This window comes from Vicugna pacos, chromosome 7 (assembly GCF_048564905.1).
Source record: "Vicugna pacos chromosome 7, VicPac4, whole genome shotgun sequence".
Classification (NCBI taxonomy): domain Eukaryota; kingdom Metazoa; phylum Chordata; class Mammalia; order Artiodactyla; family Camelidae; genus Vicugna; species Vicugna pacos.
In genome coordinates this window covers 63,681,548-63,700,727 of record NC_132993.1, presented here as the reverse complement: position 1 = coordinate 63,700,727, position 19,180 = coordinate 63,681,548, and the positions used below count along the sequence as shown (strand labels likewise).

General features: G+C 39.8%; 1 protein-coding gene and 1 long non-coding RNA gene across 12 annotated transcripts in view; one reads left to right on the top strand and one right to left on the bottom strand.

Annotated features, from left to right (window-relative positions):
- LOC116281296 (uncharacterized) overlaps window positions 1–19,180 on the bottom strand; it is a 34,365-nt gene that overhangs the window by 4,411 nt on the left and 10,774 nt on the right. For all 3 annotated transcript variants that reach the window (XR_012074514.1, XR_012074515.1, XR_012074513.1), the window contains 4 exons: window positions 5,225–5,361; window positions 3,497–3,671; window positions 3,088–3,206; window positions 2,065–2,253 (listed from right to left, as the gene is read on the bottom strand). This is a non-coding gene — a long non-coding RNA (uncharacterized lncRNA). The remainder of the gene's footprint in view (window positions 1–2,064; window positions 2,254–3,087; window positions 3,207–3,496; window positions 3,672–5,224; window positions 5,362–19,180) is intronic.
- Window positions 1–19,180, top strand: part of CDK14 (cyclin dependent kinase 14) — a 566,062-nt gene that overhangs the window by 540,340 nt on the left and 6,542 nt on the right. The window contains exon 14 of one of the 9 annotated variants that reach the window (XR_012074504.1): window positions 16,308–16,338. The exons of 6 other annotated variants lie outside the window; for them this stretch is intronic. The gene's annotated coding sequence lies outside the window, so the exon portion shown is untranslated. Of the gene's footprint in view, window positions 1–16,307; window positions 16,352–16,411; window positions 16,463–19,180 lie in introns of those variants that run through there. 2 more of the 9 variants (XR_012074505.1, XM_072965032.1) reach the window with 2 other exon arrangements.

The window sequence follows — 19,180 nt, the reverse complement described above, 5'->3', positions numbered from 1 at the left end:
ACCTTATTTCTGTAGTCTTCAAACTAGGATGAATGTACCCCTGTATACTCAGACTCTTTCCTAATTTCCCCTCTGTTCTAAAATTCGTCTTCTTGAGAACACCTGCTGCTTCTTCTTTCCCAGCAGCCCTTCCTCCCCATTACCAATGAAAGCATCCTCTAATCCACCCCAGCCTTGCCTTGTAGAATTGTCCTGAGTTGTACAAACCTCCACGTAACAAGCAAAGGGGTAGATCCACTTATAGGTGCCCAGAAAGCCTCTTCTAATAAAAGACCCAAGACTCATTCTAATAATAAATAGTATGCTTCTAGGGATGTGTCAGCTAAATAACTTGGGGAGAAGGGAGGCCACCCTTACCTACCTCATTAAGAGATGCATTTCCAATAAAAGTTTAGTTTTATGTTTAATGCTTATTTTCAATTTTATAATATTTTGTCACTTTGCTCAGTTTGTCTTGGGAAAGTTTTTAAATTAAAATTCCTGTATATATTTATTCTATGGAGTATTATAGAATGGTAAATAAATTCTAATAGGAATTTATATTAGATTAGGATAAAATTCTATTGGGAACTGGGATCGAAGTACTACAGGAGAAAAAAATATGATGTAAAATTTCCAACTGTGAATAATAGAATCATGTACTTTGAAAACAGAAGATGATAGATCAAATATACTTACTTACATTACACTGGACCAGTTTTAAAGATTTATGTAAAATCTTTATTTTAAAATGTCAATATTTTTAATAAGGCAAACGTTACATTCTTTGCTGCTATTACATTTATGATCAAAATATTCGTTTTCAGCTTTAAGATGTGCAGGAGAGTACATAGTTTAACATAAACATTTATGAAGCAGTCAAGCCAAAATGGTTGAAGACTGTTGACTCAGAATGATCAGATTCCAATCCTAGACGTGCTGAGCAAATGCGTGGAATGTTTAATCTCTGTACCTTTAAGAGGGTTGGTTTTATTATTTTATTTTTTTAGTGTTACTAATGGACAAGTAGGCAAAACCACTTTCCCCTCAGTTATGCTAAACATTGAGTTTTATCCAAACGCTAATCAGTAGCCACCAAGGACACAGGACTTCTGCAAATCTCTGTAGCTGGGCCTATGCCAAAGTGCCTCGCTAAACTCCGGTGGGTGCAGAACTTACTGGATTTCTTACATAAGCACATGATTACTCTTTGCAACTTTATTAATTCCTGTCCTTGCTGCTGATCTAGCACGCAAGAAGCTGGGGCAAGAGTTCAGTGTTCTTACTGGGATTTAGAATTATACAGTTGAGAAATTAATGACATCCAACATTGCCATTAAATACACAACTTTCTAGCCTTGAATTTTTTTCGTTGCACTCACACAGAAGGAGCTCATGGACCCTGGGTTAAATACGTCACGGGATCATTTGTAATGAATCCACAGTTTCCAGATTGCCCTGTCAGCTGAGGTACTGAAGCATAACCGCATGATTAACTCAGATGTTCCCCTCACTGAGTAAACACCATCAATGTTTATCATGAAAGAAGTTTTGCTAGATGCTTGGGATGCAAAATACATTACAAATTCACATCACTCCTGTCTTCAAGGAGTTTACTCTCTAGTTTTGATGAAAAGTTTAATACTAATGCAGCTCATGCCATGGCTATTAAGTAGTCATTAAAGTAGCATTTAATGACATACTGAAATACTCTCTGTGCTATCACTAAGTGAAAAGAGTAGGTTGCAAAACCGCTCTGTATAGTCCAGCCCCATTTCAGTAACTGAAGTACACTCATATGTATACGCATAAAAAGAAGATGGAAATTTATAAGCAAAATGTTAACAGTCTTTCTCTCTTGCTCACATAGAACTGTGGGTAAGTTTAAGTGCCTTTTTGCTTATTTGTAACTTTTACAATGAGGAGCTCCCTTCGGTAATAAAGCCATTGTCATTGGGCCTGAGGTGACTGTAGGCTTTAGACAGAAGGTTATGGGCTGTCAGTAGGAGAACAGACTATTAAGACAAACAGGAAAACCTGCATCCCTTCAGATCATTTTTGGACGTCAGAAAAAGGTAATCCTACCTGTAGAGAGGGCCAGGCATCCATCCACTCACTCCTATCAGCTCAGCTTTTGGTCTGTGCTCTCTGGCAACAGATTCCATCCTTGCTGGGAAGCCAGAGGGATTGGAGACAGAAGCGAAGCTTCCCATGAAGCTCTCGGGTGGCACACATTTAGGTCTTGGCCACGTGTAGCCTCCAGGAGTAAAGTGCCTAAAGGAAGGTGAGTCAGGTCTACTGTAAGGCCCTAGCACCCCATTTTCTGCAGCCTCTGTCCCACTTTTCTCTCAACTTTTCCCATCGCTGAGAAGTATTTTGACATTTTGCCTTCAGGGGCTTAGGGGGAGGAAGCTTGATAGAGTGGAGAGAATGTCATCTTACAGTTGGGGCCTATCTCTGACCCTTACGAGCTAGATCATCTGGAAAATTCCTTAATGTCTCAGTTCATATCAGGGAATACTTTTCCAGATGGGGACTGTATTGCCTGACACACCTCCTTTTGTGAGAATTTGAGAGAATAAGAGGAAAGCCCTTTTTAAAAAAAGAAAAGACCTATCCAAATGCAAGAGATTCATATTAGAAAACCTGACTCACAATGAGAGATTATCCAGACTCGGGGTTTTTGTTTTGGTTTGGTTTTTTATTTTTTTATTGAGGTATAGTCAGTTCACAGTATTGTGTTAGTTTCTGGTGTACAGCATAGTGATTCCGTTATATATGTATATGTGTGTGTGTGTGTATATATATATATATATATGTTTCTTTTCATATTCTTCTTCATTATAGACTGTAACAAGGTACTGAATATAGTTCCCTGTGCTCTACAGTAGGACCCTGCTGTTGATGTATTTTGTATATAGTACTTAGTACCTGCAAATCCCGAACTCCCTATTTATCCCTCCATCCTGCCTTCCCCCGCCAACCGTAAGTTTTTTTTCTATGTCTGTGAGAGACTCCGTTTTTCTTAACATTTTAACCAGACCTTGGTTCCTTGAAAATAATGAGGAATAAATGTGGCACCAGAGAGGGAAAGCATGCACTCCTTACCCTAGCTGAAGTTCAGCCTTCCAAGGAAAATCTGTTTACATGGGACAAGTAAACACGAGCCTGGAGCTTCATGCCACAGACCTCTAATGCTTGGTTGACTTCGAAGGGATTTAATCAAGCTGCAGGATATAAGATTCAAAGGACAAAAAAATAAAGTAATTAAGAAAAATCTTCTCTATGTCAAGGAAAAAGCAGATTGTTTCTATTAATTTTATGGGGAATCTTGTTTTTATTGGCTGAAAACTAAACCCAGGGCAGGGGTGGTGCATAGTGAGAGGGAGGACTTGTTGGAACAGCACAAGGTTTGTGTCACAGACGTGCCTTACTTCACAGTCACAGAAGCACACATGTGCACACAGACCAGCCACTGCAACTCAGTGCATTCAAAGCTGGGTTCTTCTCCCCTTACCAGTCGGCTTCCCGTCCCAGCTTTTCCATTCCCGTGGTCCCACTTGGTCCCACTCTGCTCGCTGTGGCTCTGGCGCTCCTTTTGTCTGCATCTCCTGTCGGCTTCCAGGGCTTGCCCATCTGCTTTGAACGGTCTCTTGAACGTCTGCCCTTTTCTCTGTTCTCTCACCTCACACCTGTGTTTCCGTAAGAGAGTCTCTGGGCTCAACCAGTCAAACAGCAAACATTTTATTGAGTGCTTGCTATGACTACGAGCCCCACCTTGTTCCCCTCCACCCTGAACAGTGACACATAATAAGTCTTCCGAAATGCTGTTTTCATTATGTCATCTCTTCCGTTTAGATGTCAAGCCTGTTTCACAGTGTGACTCCATCCTACTAGAATCTACCCCAAAAGTCCCACTTGCTCTGCTCAGATCAGATTCTGCCTCCATGTTTAATTCATAGTGAAAGACACAGTGCTAAGTGCCTAAGAGATGATACAGTTCCTTCCTTTAGAAGTTCCAAAAGCTAAAAGGTGGAAATATGTAAGGAAGCAACATAACATGATATGATCAAGGTTTCATAAACTTTGATCAAAGAGGAAAGTACTGATTCCATCTGAAGAGGGCTGAAGAGACAGGCTGACGATTACTGTCCAAAGGGGCCAGGGAAATTGTCCAAAGGGAGTGAAGACAAGATCAAAAGAAGGGAAAGTTGAGAGTCAGAAGCTACTGTTCCTACCTCATACTAAAATCCAGCTCTAAATCACATGAATAGGAATAGAGCTTCAAATGAGGAAGGAGTCAAGAGTCAGATAGAAGGAGAGTCGGAATGGGAGCATGCGAAGACAAGAGGGCGGGTCCTGGACAGTCACTGAGAGCACTGTTAGCAGAGGCTCATCTTTATTAAATGGTAGGTGTTTGGCTTAAAATCACTGAACTGGTGGGATGAAGGCAGTATTGGGAGCCAACACATGGAAGGATCAGATTACGATGACTTCAGCACAGAGTAAGTGTTTGTAAATGTTTATGATGGGACAGGAATGTTGGGGTCAAATTGAGAAGGGCTTTGACGGCCAGCCCCAGAAGCATGGACTTTATCCTGTTTGCAGCTCAGGATGGGCCCATCACAAGGGAGGCTGGTCAGGCTGCAGGACTGGGGCAGGTCATGGGTGAACTCACTCCCAGACACAAGTGCTAGAGAGGAGCTGCGTCAGCCTAGAAGAAGGGGGCCCCTTTTTCTAATCTGCACAAAGACACACATGTTGCAAGTGGTAGCCCCACTTGTCTTCTCTATTTTAGGGAAAGGATTCTAACAACAGATATTTGTTCATGGATCCAATTAATGTTTACTGAGCACTCCTACAGTTCAGACACATCTTAGACCCTAGGGACTCAGCAGTCAGTAAGACAGATCTGTCTCCAGCCTCAGAGCCCAGAGAAGGTAAGCAATGATGCTAGAAATAAAAGAACTATTTAGAAGACTGTCGCCCTTCCCTTGGCCTTTCTCTGTCCAGTTCCACCCACCCTTTAAAGCCCAACTCAGTTCCACCTTACTCAGCAATAGCCCCTACTGATCTCTCTTCCAGAGCTCCTACTTTAAAACTTTTTTTAAAAACTCAGATAACTTAGCTTTTTTTTTCTGATTACAGAAATAACATACGTTCAGTATACAAATTCAAAAACAGTATAAGTACCTAATATAAAGAGAACATACCCCATAATAATATAAAGAGAAAATACACTCACTAAAAAGAACCACTTTGCATTAGTACAAATTCCTCTAGTATTTTACTTCTGTACAACCACCAGTGTGTCATTGTCATCATCTTCGTTATTATAAAGTGGGCAACTTACATCAGGAATTATGGTATTAGACTTTATACCTGGAAAGAACATAGAATTCTTTTATTTTTACAACTTCATTGAGATATATTAAACACACCATAAAAGTCACCCATTTAAAGTGTGCAGTTCTGTAGTTTTTTAGTATATTCAGAGTTTTGTAAACATCCCCACAATCTAATTCCAGAATATTTTCATCATTCTAAAAAGAAACCACATACTATTAGCAGTCATTTCCTATTTCCATTTCCCTACATCCCCATAGCCCCAGACAACCACTAATCTATGCTCTGTCTCTGTGGATTTGAAATTCTGGACATTTCACATAAATGGAATCATACAGTATGTGGCCTTTTGTGACTGGCTTCATTCACTTAGCATAATGTTTTCAAGATTCATCCAGTTGCAGCATGCATCAGTATTATATTTTTTCTTTCTTTTCTTTTTTTTTTTCCCCAAAGTAATACTCATTCTGTGGATATACCACATTTTAATTATCCATTCTTAGGCTGACAGACATTTGGGTTGCTTCTACTTTTTGGCTACTATGAAGAACACTGCTATTATAAACATTAAGGTGGCTGCATCATTTTACATCCCCACCAGCAATGCAGGAGGATTCCAATTTCTCCACATTTTAATGTACTCATTTAAAAGAAGGAGCTTCCTCTACTCTGGAACAGAAGGGTCTGAGGTAGGTTAGATGGCTGCTTATGGTCCGTTCATTGTGTATGTGCAAATTACAAAAACTTTATCTTCCAAGTTTATGATAAAGTCTGAAAATGTGCTTTTGAGTGAATCCTTCTTTGGGGGGAAAATATTTTTATGGATTAATGTTCTTTGCCAAAGGGACACATTTGACTATGGTCTTCCTTTCAGCGATCACATGAATCCAAAAGGTGGTTTAGGGTTTGTTTTCTCTTTAAATTCTGCAACAGAAAGAGCCTGAACTTAGATACCAGAAGATCTGGACTATTGCTGACCCCACAGAATCTGTGATAATTAAAACATTCTCTTTGAGGGTTAGTTATACCCTTTGTGGGAAAAATATGCACATGAAATTTCATACTTGTTAACACTCCTGAAAATAAAAGAGCCATGAAAAATTTCTAGGAGGAAAGAACCTCCAGAAACATGTGTCTTACGTGTTTGTAGTTAAAGAGATTGAGCAACATTTGACATTCATGATTATTTTCTATTTAGATATCACAGCCTTTTTTCCTATCACTTCAGCTTATTATTAATGCATTGAAAAGATATCATTACCCCCCAAATCACAAACTAACTCAATTTTGATACACCATGGGAAGCATGAAACATATTTCACTTCTTCCTTTTCTGAACAATTTTCTCTTAAATATAAGGATATTTCACAAGGGTTTAAACAGTGCTGATCAACTAAGTCAAGTGCTGGACAGGTTTAGGTTTTCACTGCGATTACCAAATATTAACCATCTCACCAATTCACAGTTATGGGATCAGCAGTTATTCATCACATTATGTATGTGTTCATTATACAAATAATAAATTATTTACTCTAAAAATAGAATTCCAGTAATAAAACTTTCTTACTGGAAAGTATTCAAGTCACACAGGAACTTCTAATAAAACTTTAAAATTTCTAACCTCCAGAAAATCTTGATCTCCTTCCAGAGGTAGCCACTATTAATAGCTGGTATGTATCTTTCCAGATCCTTTTTGATATACACGACATTTCATGCTTATAATTTCAAAGAATACTATTACTTAAATTTTACTCAGATTCCTCAGTCACCTTGGCAGGCGGCAGAGACGTGGCAAGAGGAATACTGGCCCTTAAGGCAACCACGTGGACATGTACGCTTCATTGGTCGGAGCAGGTCGAACAGCCATGCCTAACTTCCAGGGGAGATGGGAAGGGCATTCCACCCAGAGTCCAGAAGAAAGAGAGCTGGAGATTAGTGAATAGCACTAATGACCACCACAGAAATGTTAGCAAACTTTAGAAATAATGTGAAGCATTTCCAGGGAAGGTCGAAGTCATTCCTTGTTATTTGCTGTGACCCCAAAGATACTCAAGGAAGATTTCCAAGGGCAGAAAATGAGGCTGGTACACAAATGGGAGCCTTGTGTGGGTGTCAGCATGGGGGAAAGGAACATTGGGGTGAGGGCTTCAATAAGAAAAGAAAGTGAGGGAAGGGAAAGCATCAGAGTGAAACAAGCTGATCTCATGTCTGACTGGAAATTAAGCCCCACACTTCTAGATCTGAAGTGGGTTGCAAACTGCAGCCTAGGTGAACTCCTCCTCAGTCCCCTCCATGTATCATCCATGTAGGATGCCTGTGCCACACAAAAGACCTCAAAGCCACCTCCCTCCATCTCTGTGCTCAGTTCCTGGTATGGTCTCTGCTGTCTGGTCTCATTGTTGGCACTGAATTCTCATGTTGGCCTTTGCACAGCTCCTGGTGCTCTTTATAGAAGATCACTTCCCAATCCAGGGTTGGCAACACCATGGCCACCAGGCTTCAAAAACCCCTGAAACAATCACAAGATTTTCTTTCTACCCTCTCCGAACCTCTATAGAGCATCCTATTTTCTTGGTGCTTTAAAGGAAGTCAGCCTCCCTTATTATTTAAATGGAAGGTATGTCAACATAAATGAAAAAGGCTTTGATTTCATTATTCCAAGTCCAGTTTCTCCTATAATTCCTCTCCTTTGACTTAATTGTAGAAGGGTTACAAGTCTTCAAGATGCTTAGGATCCCATATCTATATGTTTAGAACTTCTCTTAAGAATATGCCTTTAAAAATATCACCAAGTAGCCCTGGGATGGTGTGCGTGTGTGTGTGTCTGTCCGCCTGCTGAGGGAAGGGCGCATGAAGGAAAAGGACATGGGAAGCTTCAGGAGGAGGAAATGGGGAATGGTCTGGTAGCATTCGATCAGTGGAAAACTGTGGTTAAAAAAAATACTGTGTATTTTGTTTTTTAAATTCTTAGTTTCTTTATTTTATGCTCAAGGGAAGAAGTGGTATAAAATTAAGTTATGTGAAAGTGAATTATGAGGATCAGAGAACCACAGCCATTCTGTGCAGATTCCCTTGAACACCCAAACCAGCAAGCGGATCAGCGGGAGGAGCAAGGTGGAGGGACCAGTTAGCTGTGGTTGCTATGGCAACGTTGTGTTGACTGGAATAAGACTGAGGAGTCATGATTCATCCCTGGCTCCACATTTTCCTTTTCTCTTCTTAACTGGCTCCTAAAGAAAGATATGTAGTCCTTGAGGTCTCAGCACTACCAAGCCAGGTTACAGAGACACCATGTAACCAGAAGTGGCTTTCCCCTAGCAAGGAAGGCACAGGCTATTCATGTGCCAGGGATGAACAGGGTACAAGTCTAGATAAGGTTTAACCAGGCAGATGAAAGTGAGCAAGAATCATCAGAATGCCCAGCTTCCAGGCCAAGTCCTGGAACACTGCAACTCTGAAATGACAGAGCCAAAGTAAGACCGTAGAAGCCCGATCAACCTGTGAAGTCAGATATAAGAGTTAGTTTTCTGATGATAAGAAGAAACCCTGTTATTGATAGGAGAGACAAAGGTTTGTCCAGAGAGTAGGAGTGGGGCTTAAGTTTTCTAACATGTATTTCTGAGCTTCAGTTTTCTCAGCCATAAGATGAAATAAAAATGCCTGCCTTGAAGGTTGCTCTGGGGACCAGAGGCACAATAATTCCTCTCCAGCTGCTCCAATGAGTTGTCTGTGACTCTTTCTAAGAGAGGGAACACAGGTGGCCGTATTAGAACAATGGCAAAATCTTGGCCAATGCTGTTTTTACCTTAACAGGAAAAACAGAAGTTCGGTGCCGCTGACAAAGCTATGAGGAGCCCATGTAAGTTTTACTTTCACAATAAAATAATACAAATAGCATATGAAGTAAAGCAATTATTAATGGTATTTAATATAACTAGGAAGAATGGGTACTGTGGAATTAATTTCCATTTACCTTTAATCCTCCATTAATGTTGTTCCATCTCTGATAATGACTTTTAATAGAGAAGAAAAGGAAGGGTGAGGGATCGTATTGGGGCAAAGAGACGTTGACTTAGCCCTTCACGGTCTGAGCATCATCTCCTTAGATCTCTGTTTAAGGATCCACAATGCCTATTTATGCTTCTCCTATTGGCAGTTGCCTTCATCAGAGAGAAGGGTCCAGGTTCTGCCTCTCAAAGGAAACTTGAGGAATGGACTAGGTGAGATTTTTGTTTTTTTTGTTTTGTTTTTGTGTGGTTGGTTGTATTTTTGTCATCTAGGAAGAGTGTAGGAAATCACATAAACCTCTCCTTGAAATGCATCGAAATAATAGGATTAATGGATGGATGGAATCATGGGCAGATGAACAGATATGATACAAAGTAAGCACATCAGATGTTCATTGTAGAATCTTTGTAGTGGGTGTACTGATGTTCACTGTATGATTCTTCTGTTTTTCTATGTTAGAAAATGTTAATACAATGTTGGGGAAATGTGTGATCATAGTATTTAGAGTATATACAACTGCATATGACATAGCAGACACACAGAATAAGGGTTGAAAGAAGTGAATGAAGTTGATTTTATGACTTTGATATTCATTGATTCAATTTGGAGGTAATTCTTTAGTACACAGAAGTAAATCTACATATGTTCAGATTTCAAGTGCAAAGACTTATGGTCAAGAGGAATTACTCTGATGTGTGTCAGTCAGCGCTTAACAACAGTCCTCTGAGCGGTGACCATGATTGCATATTTTCCCCAGATTTGGTAGTGTTTGCGCAGCTTTACTTGGAGCTTGTTCTCACACAGAGCTCTTCCTGCCATTGTTTTCTCGTCTCTACAAATATTTCTTTGCTTGATTTCACACCATTTATCTTAATAATTTCCCTCTACCTGTCTGCTTTAGGTATGTCTTATCTGAATCACCCATCTCTAGTCTGTAGCCAGTCTTAGCACACTACATCCCAGAGAGCAAAAGAAAAAGTTGTTGTGTTCTAATTTACATTTTACCAGACATACATCGGTGCCTAAAAATCAACCTGTTAGAATTTTTCTTAATAAGGAAATACCGAGAGAGGTGAGATTTAACTTTATCGTGTTAATCCAAGCATGAGTGGTTTTTATATCCTGCTTGGACCAACGTGCTCAATAATTGATCATGAGAACCGTATAAACTCTAGCACTAAAACCTAGGAGGTTAGTAATTAAAAAACAAAAGTTTTTCAATTTTAGCATCTTAAAATGGCTCATCTTGGGTGACACCTCATGCAGAGCGACTGAATGGAAGAGTTGCAAAAAGGAACAAAACCAAAACAGCTGAATGGAGCTGACTGGGCTATTTTGTTCTATTTTCACATTTCTATACTTCATATAGTATGCATTATATTTAATTATTGCCTCAGATAGAACTCTAGTGATTTTTCCCCATGACAGGGAAGCAGCTGAGTCTCTAGATCTGTTTTTTTTTCCTTCAAATGACCCCAGTGTTCAAAGTCAGATCTTTTGAAAAGGACTTAACAGAGCATCATGAGACGTGATAGGTGCTTAGAGTGCAATTTTAACGCCAACAGACTGGAAAACAAACAGCATAACCCAGACAAGACATGACTTTGTTCTTTTGCATCTGTGTAAAGAGGAAATCAGATCTTTCTGGGGTGTGCTCCTGCTCACAGGTGTGGAAGAGAAAATGTCACATTCCCGACTTCCCACTTTGTGGGTGGGATTCTGGCTTGGGACAAGGCGACAGGGTAGTGTATTGTCTCTCACAATAAGAGCTTGATTCACTCGACTCCATTAGTGCTTTTGTTTCAGTCGGCCACAAGCGGACATTAAAAAGGCATGAAGCATCCCTTAATCCCATGAGCCTGGTGTGTGTTGGCTCCTGTCACTGCATTCTCCAACTCTGTTGCCAATGGAAGTGAGAGACTGACCTCAGGCCTGCAACCACTGTTCTTTGCTCTGCCACTAAACCACTGAGCTGTTGGCACTTTAATTGTTTTCTACCAGGAGGAAGCCAGTTGTGTTGATGTGAATGTCTTATTCATCAGACATTACAGGCTTCACATTTTTAATGGGCTGAAACTCCAAGTCCACGACATGCAACCACAGTGAACCAAGACGTGCCATGGTGACATTCTCTAATTTATTGCAGTTGCTCTTTAAAAGATTTGACAGTATTTCAGAATTCTAAATGCTGCAGTTTGAAATTCTGTCTGAGGTTGTGTGCTAATCAAAAACAGTAAATCATGTCTGAGCTATGAAAGACAGCAAAGTAGTAAAACTGAGAAATAGTACATATCTTTTTCCTTTTTCTTTTAAATGCATAGATAAATATAAAAACCCCAGTGAACAGACCATTTATCAAGGACCTAAGGCATCTTTCTGGTGCATGAAAATGTCCGAATTATCCCCATGGGTTGCATTTTAAGAATTGCAGCCCTTGGGAAGACACTTAGTTTCTCTGTCATCATTAGTCCAGGACACTTTGGGTATTTCTCACGGGCAGAGTAAGACCTTTCCACGTGAAGTGCTACAAAACCTGGTGCTTTGTGGGCAGTCACAAGTCAACTGAAGAACCTGCTGCACTATCTGACTTGCTGGCATCCTGAGAAAGACAACTGTTTACCCACACATTTCACAGAAGCAGCTGAGACCTCATTTGGGTGGAGAGCACACAACTGCCCCTGGGTTGGGCACTGCCCTGGGGACTCCCCGGCTCAAAAGCCCCAAATCCTAAGCCAGGCATGTAAGGCCTTCGACTCCACCACCCTCGCCCACCCTGTCAGCTTCCCCTGCTTCTGTTCCCTGACGTCCAAATCCGTGCCTGCCTCAATGGCCACTCCCTGCTCCCCAGAGCCCTAGGCCAGTCAAGAATGCCCTCCTTCCTCCTTTCTACACATTAAACTTTTATTTCTTTTTCAAAGCCCAGTTCTTCTTCCCTGCATTGGCTCCTCTAGAATAACACTTCCGGTTTTCATTTTGACTTAGAAGTTGTCATTGTCCTGACCATCATCCCCTTCCAAACTCTTGAGGCTTCCATGGACAGAGTGGTGTGCTGGTGAATGACAAACAGCTAGCTCGCCAGAAAGAGAGCAGAAAAGCCTTGACTGGTCGACTGTCTGTATCCCATGCCTCCTTTCATTGCCAGTGTCAAGGGTGGCTGTGTTTAATAACAGCTTCCAAAATTCCTGAATTTTTTAACCTTGGCCTCTCACAAGCCACTTCAAGCCAGCTTGAGAACACCGCTGGGACCTTGCTTTAATCGGCCTTGTGGTAGTCTCCTCTTCCCCGCTAGATGTTGTGCTTTGCTTAAAAATAGATGCTCCGTAAGTGTTTCCTGAGTTGAAATAGGCAGGCCAATTGACAGTTGGGTTCTGCCGCTACTCGTTGAGCTGGGAAGTCATTGGCCGCAGAGATTCAGGGGCTATTTGCACTTTTTGTCATTTAAGAGAGGGTGGCCTTAGCCGTCTCCTCCATGCCAGACTGCACAGGCATGTGTGAATTTAAGTAGACAGATTTATCAGAAGTACAACCAAGAACTGTGGTGAGAAGCAAGTTGATGGTCTTGAATTCAGCAGCTTAATTAGAACAGAACGTGATCCACCATGCTCTCAATAGAAAACTTATGGAGGAAAGCCTAAAACAGAGTCAAGCAGAAAGTGAACTTCTTGGGGGGGTGGTTGAGAGGAGAGAGGTTTTAGGCTCAGTTCCTACTGTCTTGTCACTAAATCATTTGCCATTCTTTGTGTGTATATGTGTTTACTGAAGTATAGTCAGTTTACTATGTTGTGTCAATTTCTGGTGTACAGCACAAGGCTTCAGTCATACATGAATATACATATAATCGTTTTCATATTTTTTCATTATAGGTTACTACAAGATACTGAATATAGTTCCCTGTGCTGTACAGTATAAACTTGTTGCTTATTGTATATATGGTAGTTAGCATCTAATCATTTGGCATTCCTGATGTTGAGCCTTTGTAATACTTTTGTGACTCACAATCTGAGATTGGAACATCAGCATATTCTAGTTAGCGTAGTACAGCGCCAAGCTTGCAGGCTCTGTTTTTATAATAAACTTGGAAATAACAGCTTATCAATTCTGTTGCTCCTATGAGTAAACAACTCCTGATTTACCCCGGTTTTAAAACTGCAAGTCTCGCATCCTAGAAACCAGCTCAGTCCTGACAGACAGGGACAGTTGGCCACCCTGGGCAGGGTGTGGTTCCCATAGTGAATGCCGCAGGCTCTTACACGTGGAACACACCTCCCACAGCTGGTATGCCAGAAGACACTGAACCGGTGACTAAAAGGATCAGAACTTTTTAAAAAGTCTCATTTATAAAAATCTGTTTTCCTTTAAGGTTATGGTCCTATTTTTCAGGCACATTCATTAAATGGAGCATAAATGGAAATGTACTTTGGATATAAAATGTTACATGTGCACAAAATGCTATTTATTTCTCATAATGATACAGGTGTTCTGTAATTATCCCATATTCTCAGAATTCTTCTTGGGTATCAGAGAAGTATAGCAACTTTCTATGATGGGATAACCAGTATCAAAATACTTCAACATAACCTATTAGGACTTCGTGGGGAGTACATATCAGATGACTTTTACATGTTGATTGAGTCTTAACTTCCGTGAATCAACCCTCAGTAATTCGTCATTCGCCGGCACTGTTTTCATGGGAAAGAGTGGGTGGGGAGCTTAGCTGGGTGTCCAGTGTCCACATCCCTCAGCATGGCCTTGGTGGACCTTCCTTGCTGTCAGCAGTCACTTCCTGGTGGAAATGATGTGCTGTAGTGTTCACAACCTGTCACTTTGTGACAGCATCAGATTGTGCCCCACAGGAGTAGGTGTTTCTTCTATAATATATGTGTTCCTACCTGTGTTTAGCAAGCTACCACAGTTAAAATTGTACAGCTTATGGAAAGAAACAGAGTAAAGGGCAGACCACTCAAAATGTATTCAGCGTAATGTCTTAGTATGTTTGGGCTGCTGTAACCAAATACCATAGATGGGTGACTTATAAACAACAGAAATTTATTTCTCACAGTTCTTGAGGCTTGGAAGTCCCAGATCAAGGCTCCAGCAGATTTGGTGTCTAGTGAGGGCCATCTTCACCTTCTTGCTGTGTCCTCAACATGACAGCAGGGGCAAGAGAGATCTCTGGGGTCTCTTTTAAGAGCACTAACTCCATTCATGTGGGTTCCACCCTCATGAACTAATCTTCCCCCAAAGCTTCTGCCTCGAAATACCATCACTTTGGGAAGGTTAGGTTTCAACATCTGAATTTGAGAGGACCCAAACATTCAGTCTGTAGCACACAGCACTCACAAAAGTTGTAAAAACACTACTAAAAGTACTAGCACAGTTTATAGGTGAAAGAAGGTTGATGCAGGGGTTGAGGATACTGAATTTTGGATGAAAGGACAAAATGTGCAGAGAGCTAGGAGAATTGTACAATAAACAATTCCCAGACAGAGCATGTGGCCAAAGCAAGCCAAGATGAAGCATGTGGTGTGAATAGGCAGCATGTACAGTGCTGGGGACCCTCCAGCTTGCATGCAACTGTGTTTGTGTCTCTTGCACATGGTTGCTGTGACTTGGTGGCTCAAAACTGTGACATTGCAAAGAAATCTCTCACATGAACCAACACAATTTCTGGTTTATGCTGACACTGCTTGCTGTTTACCAATCATATGTGATCTAGTTTTCTCTCCAGAAATGCATTTCAGCTTTGCAGATTTCTGCTGAATGAGATGATTCACGAGACAGATTCAAATTGTCAGTAATCGTATGTATTTTGAATTCAAAACTGTTAACATGAAAACTTCTTGTGCTTCAAAACTTTGGACAGTAGTAACTTACAAAACTTTCAATTTGAAAGAAAAAAAAAAACACCCCAAATGTAGTCGCATCTCCTCTCAGATCTTTTAATTAAAGTCAGACATGAACCCTCATGTTTCTCTGACTGCTGAATACTTAGAAGCGGTTTTAAGAGATTTGTGTGTATGTGCTTTAAGTTGTAAAAAATGCACACACTGCTGGGTTACGTGACTGGTTTATTTAAATATAGTTTAGTAGGACTGTAATATATAAGGAAGGTTAAAGGGTCAGAATTCTATTTAATTAACTTATACCCACTTGGGAACCAATCAGTTATAAGGGTATGCTGAGCAAATAAAACTTCACATATGAAATCCTTGAAATGAATAAGCCACTTTGGTGAAGGCTTTTCTATTCTTAACTTTTTCATTAAAACTATGTCAATGAGCTATTTCAAACCTTAGATTATATGTATATGTATGTGTATGATTATATATTATTTTATATATAATGTATGATTACATATAAATGATTATATGTATGATTGAATATATATGTATATGACTTTTTAAAGCTTTAAAATGTGTCTTGGTGGCCCTTTGAAGACCTAGATCAGTACTCTCCCTGCACTTTATTTTGGCCTTCAGGACATCCTCCCATGCTTTGGTCCACATGTGTCTAAAATACGACCAGTGTTTTACATTTACATAAATCTGATTTCATAAACAGTCACCCCATTAAAATAGAGGATTCTTTTCAATCACAGCTAATTACACATCATATAATGCCTGGTCTTCAGTGAGGATTTCAATAAATGTTTGTTGATAATGATGATGATTAAAATGATGTTAAGTCGGTCTCCTTGTATGAGAAATGCTTTGTTTTGAAATGTTAGACTTAAATCTTTGCCTAAAAATTTTTAATTAAAATCCCCACTTTGGCAAGAAGCATAAAATGTGCGAAGTCACTGCAATTAGTGCATTGTGCATCCATATGGATGTTACCAGTCAGCTTTCAACTTAAAGGATTTGGGCTATTTTGAGTGATGTACCTTCTGTTAAGCTTAAAACAAAGCCCGACTAGCTCTGCATTCATTTTAATTAATATTCTCTTGCTGGTCTCAAAGATGTGTTCTCTTGTAGGGGGAAGAAGCGTGATTATCATAAATCAGAAGTAAGTTACAGAAGTAGGTTTGACTAATTTTCTACTTCTTTCTGTTTCATCCCATCTCTCCCCACCCCCCAAGGAGCTTCAATGCAATGTCAGAGTAACTGGAAAGCAATGATCTCAGATGTTAAAGAAAACCTGTATCTCTAGCCAAATCATAACATAATTAAACTCATGAAAAAAAAGAATAAATTAAGCTTTTGGAAATCAGTGTGAAGTTTAAAATTTACCATTTTGAGTTCACCGTTCCTATAAAATCTACAGTATAAAATTTGACTATATATATATACACACACATATATATACACACACCAATAAGTATATGTGTCATATGTGTATGTATTTGTATATATACATGAAATCTTTACTTCAGAGAGGTTTGTAGTTGCCTCAATGCTTGAGGTTTAGCAACCTTATTTGTGGACTTAATTTTCTACAGTACCAAAATCTGACTGAAGATTAATTAGGTGCAAAAGATTGGTTTGATTGTTTTATTTTAGTATGTAAAGCAAAGTCAAACTCAAAATGGCACAGCCTAGTAAGTTTGTTTTTTTTCCTGGGTATTTTTCATGTGAAATCTTGTTAATATGGTCCTTGGGGAAGAGAAGCTTTCTGGACTTCATTTTTCACTAAATCAGAATACCTTCTATAGATGGTTATATGGATTAGTTAAGGCCCTGATTTCTAAACTATTTTTTTAATTCATTTTATCTTTTAATTTTGGGGGGGGTTATTAGGTTTACTTATTTATTTACTTTTGGAGGAGGTACTGGGGATTGAACGCAGGACCTCATGCATGCTAAGCATATGCTCTACCACTTGAGCTATACCCTCCCCCTCTAAACTATTTTCAAACACCTCCCCTACAACCACTCTTTATAAACCTTCAGAAAGATAATCACTCCAATGGCCACTGGAATCCTCTTACTACCTGAATGTCCAGTTTAGGCCAAGTATGAAAGCTGATTTCAAAAGCAGGCAGCTAAAATGATCCCCCCAAATCTTCACCAAATTATTACGAATGAGATACATACGAAAAACAAAAGTATAACTGTAATTTACCAGAACACATGGGTAAATAATTCATCCAGCATGTGAGCAGGAAGGCATGACATCATGAGGTCGGCTCTAGAACACACCATAGCAGGTCCTGTTTTGTTTTTTCTCTTTTATTCCAGCATTAGGGAAATTCATTCCCCATAGTCACTAGACTTGACACCAGCATACTCTCATTTTTCCATATTGTCTGGACTTTTCATTTTTATTTCCTTTTTTTAAAGCATGTGATTATATATGTATTTTTAAATATGTTCCTACATACCAGTGTTTTGGATTCTACATTTGAAAAATAAGGTTAGAATTAATTTTATTCTAGGTTAGCAACAGATAAAAGCTAAAGGTGGTCAACTAATATACATTGTTTTTCTTGAAGAGATGTTAACTATTTTATAATTCTGTACTGGCTCTGCTACCATGAGGTAGCTTGCTTTCCATCAAATTTCTTCCCTTTCTGTTAGGCATCTTTACAAAGAAGTCCCTCAAATATAAATAAGTGGATTACCCTGCAGCTTCACATACATCCTGGTGAATATCCTGTTCACAATTTAGGTGATGAAAGGAAAACCTACAGTTGTTTTAATTTGGAGCCAAAATAATCACATCTCTCCAGTAAGGCTTAGAGAGAGGGGAAAAAAAGCGGAGAGGGGAGGGGGCACAGTCTCCCTGTAGAAAAAAGAATATTTTGTGGCGGGGCAGTGCAGCAGGGTTAAAAAAAATTAAAAATAAAACAAACACAAAACGTTAAGAGTGGGAAATAGTCCAGCAAAAGAGAGACCATCTGATCACAATGGAAGCACCTTGAGCTGGGGTCCTGGGCTGTGTTGTCCCGCCGGCGTGTAAACTGCATGTGTGTGTACACACAGAGACTGAACAGGGAGCACAGAGGGAATTAGAAAGAGCCTGGCCCATTTTTAATTTGGGTCTGTTTGCTTGCATTTAGCACTTAAGGGCTTCTACATTCAGTTTACTCAAAAGAGTGATGAAGCACTCCTTGCTTATGCCTCAAATCAGAAATGCATGAAGTGCAGCTGCAGAGATAATACATTTTCCCCAAAGGCTTTGGCTGAGCAAATTAGGTGTCAATGGGGTGCCTGCGCAGGCAGTACTCTCTCTAATTAGTCTCTTGAGCCTAGTTGGTGGCGGGTATGAGATGATCTAATCAATTGGTCTGTGTCTGATGGTTCGTGTAAAAATCCTACCAGGCAGACTCTCTCCCACAGGTCACCCACCTGCACAGCAGGGCTGCTCATTTTCATTTTTCATCTCCTCCATCACATGATGCTGACAGTTGGTTTTAAGAAAATTGAATCCAAAAAATATCTAGTTCATAGGGCACATGGGTCAGAACAAAGTTGCATTATGGGTACTAGCGACCCAATTAATTAATATTTATAGCTGAGAAGCTCTATGTAGATACTTCTGAATAAGGATTTTATCAATAAAATCCAATTTCTTGTCTAAAGCATTCATAGCTAGAGAAAGAACATTGTAAAAGCAGAAAGCAAGATAAAAATGGCAATCATTAATCTTATGGCTCATATACCTATGAGCTGCTGTGCACATAGTTGAGCTTGTGATTTATATTCAGTTTTGTTTGTGTTATGTATGCAGCGTATAGTAATAATCAGTTAAATGTAAGGGAAGGATTTCGCTGTTATAGTTTGCCTACCTACAACTGTCATGTGCCCTCTCTCCTTCCACCTGTATCCCCCCCGATCAAATGCATGATTACATTTAGATTTACAAATTTTTTTCTGGCAGTGAACTGTCCTACCTTAGATGCAGTCTT